Source organism: Pelobates fuscus, chromosome 7 (genome assembly GCF_036172605.1).
Source record: "Pelobates fuscus isolate aPelFus1 chromosome 7, aPelFus1.pri, whole genome shotgun sequence".
NCBI lineage: Eukaryota > Metazoa > Chordata > Amphibia > Anura > Pelobatidae > Pelobates > Pelobates fuscus.
Window position 1 is genome coordinate 190,368,085 of NC_086323.1, and position 6,000 is coordinate 190,374,084.

A 6,000-nucleotide genomic window follows, 5' to 3' on the forward strand; every position below is an offset into this window, starting at 1 on the left:
AGATTTAATTATAGATCATAATACATCTGTAACTTGTTACATTGATACAACAGTACAATGGGTAACCTATCTCGTATTATCACAAATAATATATACATATACTAATCTTTTTACTAATCTTTTTAATCAGTTTAATCACTTTAAACTTGATATGAAAGATATCACCAATATAATAAATAAAAATAAATATAAGGGGGGCGGAGTCTGACCGCCAAGCTGCAAAGACGTGTGGGGACGGAGCTCCTGCTGGGCGACCCGAAACTAGGGCAATATAGCCGGCTATACGGCCCAAAGACCCAACAGAGTGCACTACCCACGTCGGGGGTGCACCGGGGAACCGGGGGATACCTTTCTGGAGCCTGTTGGAGCCTGCTGGAGCGCACAGACCGGGCCGTACCCCGAGGCCTACAGGAGTTGGAGCTGGGGAGAGGCGGCCGCTCTCTACAGCACCATATAACACACCAGGCACCCCAAGAATCGATTACGAGCTCCTACCCCCCCCCCCCTGGACTGGCGGGGGTCATCCCGGTCCCAGCTAGACAAGCGGACAAACGGCGCAAAGCAAGCAGAGATAACTGGCAGTAGCAAAAGACTGCCGGGGCTTATCCAAGATGGCTTCCCGACGAAAGCAATGCAAGCAGAACGTGGGCGCCCAAGCCCACACGCACCCCATGGAGGCCCTGGACCGGCTCTGCTCAACCCTCTGTAGGATGCTGTGAGACAGGGGTATGTCCTACCTCCATGCCGCTCGGACGGTGGTCTCATGGATTCGCCCGGTGACCCGCCGACGCCTCTATGGAACCCCACTAAGGGCCTTCGGAGCAGCCGCCCGACCACGTAAGCCCCGACACACAGGAGGGCGAGAAGTGGAGCTTGCCGATCCAGGCACATACACCTACCTCTGTCAGCGCGGTAGGGAGGATGCCAAGCAGCCCCAAAGGCCCTGCAACACGTCAAAGCAAGGCACTTTGGACAAACGAGCCACCATATGGCGACCCAAGGCTGGAGACAACTGCCACTTGGCGACACAGGAGGCACCCCAGATACACCGAGCCAGGACCAAACACCCACTGAGGGAATCCAACTACCCTGCAAATGGGTCTGGACTGTGTCTGACAGCCATGGGCATAGGCTGAGTAGAACAAACACAAGGGGACACTAGATATGTCAGGGCAATGAGCTGCTGCTCCCTCTTACACTCACAGCTCTGATATAAAATACCAGCATGTGTTCTGATATCCTGTTTTTTGCTTATACTAATATAACACCCACTTGTTTAGAATCCTTAATCCCTTAGCCTGTGTGATCTAAGCAAACAACCTTAATGTTTATGTTGCTCCTGTTGGATCAATCATATACTGTGCTTTGCCAGCACAGTGACTCTCTCTACCCATAGATTCAGCAGGGGGCACCAGCCCCTCATGACTCATCTCCCACCCAATACCCTGGTATAAACCGTAGCCATATTGTGATGCCCAACACAGCGATGCCTAACACGAACACCTGCATTCGCGGGAACCCACTTAGCTCTAGTGGTTAAATGCTTGTCTAGTTGTCAACCCTCCTAAGTTTAAAACTCTGACATAATCTTGTTCGCTAAGCATGATTGACTACATTACCTACTTTTAGTCTAATCTACGGGCAATTTACATGTTTTTTTCCGTATTCTATGCTAATGTAATGCCTTACTATGACTACGCTTGTTATCTTATACAAAAAAAATGTGCAGTACATCTTGACCTTATTTGTCTACCACTATCAGTATAACTTTTGTCATAAGTCATAAAGTCAATAAGAAAGCTTGTAACCTAACACTGCACGCAAAAATAAAGAATTAAAAAAAAAATAAAAAAAAAATAAAAAAATAAAATAAAATAATAATAAGATAAAAAATGAAAAAATAAAATAAAAATTAAAACATAAGAAATAGAAAATGCAACATGTAAACAGCAATAAAAAATACAATATACAAAGCTCTGATAAAAAAAGATTTTGGTGAAAAAAAGGATTTATTCTATGAAATAGGATTTATTTCATGAAATTTAAAATATACTATAACCCCATAATATGTAATACTATAATCTATATTATACATAGAACAACTGCTGTGGTGAATATTTAGTATAAGTGAAAAAGATCACCAAAAATATAAAAATGTTGAGACAAGTTTATTAGATGCACCATTGGAAATAAATGCAATGGTTTCAATAATAACCATGTAAAGTGTTAACCATGAAAACCACGAGGTGATCTGATAAAGACGTCTTATTAACCCATAACATGTAATGGAATTTAACTAAATTTAATGGTATATACCATCTCAATAAATATTAATGTAAATATACTATCGTTTTATTAGAGTACTGTCCCCTCGTTAATAAAGGATCTATCAAAATGTTACTTGTTATTGTCAAGATGTTTATGTCATTATTAGTATTGATTTTATTTTAATTACATTAGAACTAAAATGTGAATGAAAGGTTAAGGAGCAGACCTTAACATTCATAATGGCTAATTGCAAAATATTTAAAAGTCTCCTATCAAATCAAAACAAATAATTGTGTACATGATTATCCACAGACCATCCTATGGATGAAAATACATAAGAATTCTGAGAGACAATCTTTAAGTATGTGCTCAATAGAGATTCTTTTCTATAGGGGTAACCGTCACATATATCAAAACACCTCAGAAGGAACCCAAAAAAGGTTCCAATGCTACCTACAACTGTCTTGACCATCAACATATGGGACACTTGTAGACATATACATAGCACTCAGGACCCATACTCCCTAGCCATGCCAATCTCTGCACTGAGATCTACCATCTCAGACTTCAACCATAAAATATGGGACAGGCACCATAACCGGTTTCTGTCTCAACTGTTCCAAAATAATACTCTTATTGATTTTCGCACCTTATCTTTTTCCTAACGTCCAAGCGGCAGTCAAAGCAAGTGGGATGTAGTTACCCATTTATCACAGGACAGGTAGCATTGAAAAGATTAAATCAACAAAATGCAGTCCCCACCCACAGTCTCATTCCCTTTTAGCCTTATAAAGGGCAACTCCACCCTGAGCTCCCCAGTATATAACAAGCTGGGAGAAGGATATAGATTTACATTTTTTTATCTATATGATAAAGGGAGGGAAATCATGATTGCCGCTTGGACTATGGAAAAATAATTTTAAGGCAAGTAAAATGTAAGGTTTTTCCAAACGTCCAAGTGGGATGATATAGCAAGATAAAACACAGGGCGGGAACAATTTCACCTAGAGAACTGTGGAATATGGCTCCTGAATCACAAAGAATACCATCCCTAGCTGATGGGACAGTCTTCTGGAACACCAGTATTAACCCCTTAAGGACACATGACGTGTGTGACACGTCATTATTCCATTTTATTCCAGAAGTTTGGTCCTTAAGGGGTTAAAGGGACTCTGCAGTTGTCCAGCGTCATTTAAAACACTTTTCGTGTTCTAAGAAGACGGTAGTCCCTCTAGTGGCTGTCTGATAGACAGCCACTAGATGAGGACTTAAAGGGACACTATAGTCACCTGAACAACTTCAGTTTAATGAGGTTGTTCAGGTGAGAACTATAGCTCCCTGCAGCTTTTCTCATGTAAACACTGTATTTTCTGAGGAAATACAGTGTTTACACTGAAAGCTAGGAACACCTCCAGTTGCAGTCACTCAGAGTGAACCCAAGGGACTTCGGAGTTGATGGAGGCATAATATGCCTCCATCCACTCAGATCTGCTGTCAGCAGAGCACAGGGCAGCACTATGCACAGCATCCTGTGATTCAGTATCTCCTCCCTCTGCATGCAGACACTGAACTTTCCTCATAGAGATTCATTGATTTAATTCATCTCTATGAGGAGATGCTGATTGGCCAGGGCTGTGTTTGAACCATGCTGGCTCTGCCCCTGATCTGCCTCTTTGTCAGTCACAGTAAAACCTATGGGGAAGCACTGTGATTGGATCAGGCTACCCCATGTCAGCAGACTGCTTGTTTTTCTGAGTCCAACAGCATGCAGATTTACAGATTCAGATTTTTACTATATTTATGGAGGTATGAGTGGCTCATGGGGGCTAGATGGTGGTTTTAACACTATAGGGTCAGGAATACATGTTTGTGTTCCTTACCCTATAGTGATCCTTTAACCCTGCAAGGTAATTATTGCAGTTTTATATAAACTGCAATAATTACACTTGCAGAGTTACGGGTGGTGGGAGTTGACACCCAAACCACTCGAATGGGCAGAAGTGGTTTGGGTACTGTAACGGAACGTTTCGCTCATCAGAGAATAAAAAACGTTTAGACGATATTCCCCTTCCAGCTAGACAAGCAGCTACTGCAAGCACCAACCTCCCGAACTGCAAACTACACGAATCTTCCAACTCCCGAACTGCACACACTTGAATTCCCCAATTTCCCGAACTGGAAACACACGAACACTGGAATAGCTGAACAGGAAAAGCATACAATCCGCTTACACTCCTGGCAATCAGCATACCATCCAATTTCCCCCAAGAATGAGACGACACTTCACTTTGAGGGTTAAAACAGGAATTCCCTGTACTGTCACATACAGTCTCTTTCATTCCCAATCCACAAACATAGTACAGCCCACAGGGCGTTACAGAACAACCAATCAATCCGTACAATACACACAGATACTCCCACACAAAATCCTCCCCTTTGCCTGTGATATGATTACTGAACACTATGGGTAATCTCATTATCACCGGCAGAGGAATACAGTTTTTACACAATATTTATAACTTCTAAAATATACATGTCACAAACATAAAACATACCTTTTCATAATCAATCCATTCAGGGGAAAAACATATTAAAAAATGGCACGAATCAGACCAGGGGTTCAAAAGTTAGCAAAAGTATTAATAAAACCCACTGCCCGCATGGCTTTCCGGCCCAAACCAGTTTCAGAGTCTTCTATCCTGGAGATAATTGAGAAGTAATCCAATTATCTCCAAGGACAGAGGCAAAACTCCATTAAGCACATGGCAGTAAATAGACAGTAAAATACAATAAAATACACAAGGTTACATTTATTACATACAATACAGACATTCTACATATCCCCAGATAGCTTAGATCTGAGCGCACATTATTACCGGATTGCGCTCAGACCACATACATACAGTTCAATCGCCATGGAGCCAAAGTCTTTCATACAGTCTTTCAGTATACGGCTGGGCTCCATGCATAGGCGTGCACAGCCTATAGCATTAGGGTGTGCATATTATATATATATATATATATATATATATACACACACACACACATATATATATATACACACACACATACAACAAGAAAAGTCCTGAGAGTGCTATCTTAATTTCCTTTTTTTTCACATATACATACATACACACACTCATATATACAAAATCTCAAACCCCTTATATACACTCTCTCTATAGCTCTTGTACATGGAAGTGCATACAAACACACACACACCCACTACAATTCCTAGTCACACATAGTACACCACAAACAGACCTTTTTACACACAGACTACACCACAAACAGCTCCCTTTCACTTTAATCTGTTTGTGTACCAGAAAACTCTGAACAGCTTCTGTGGCTTTTGTGAGCAATCACATTGTGTGTGAAAAGGTGGCTGCTTTGATAAGTGCCTGCCTGATAAAATATACAAACTGTATATATCCAGGTCTTCAGCCCATCAAGCCTCCCCTTTGCAACACGTATGCTAAATGCAATTTGTCAAACTTCACATTTTCATGCAAGAGACTCTAACTTGGGCTCATTATGAGAATGAGCACACAGATCTCACTTACAAACAGGTTAAATATATATATAAAACCCAAACTACAATACTCCTTTAGACAGTAGAAAAATCTCCATCACCATGTACACTTGTAAGGAAGAGACTGTGGGCAAAAAAATATAAAGATGTTCTTTTCACAGAATAATGAATCATATGCTTATAAAACACAGCAACTTATC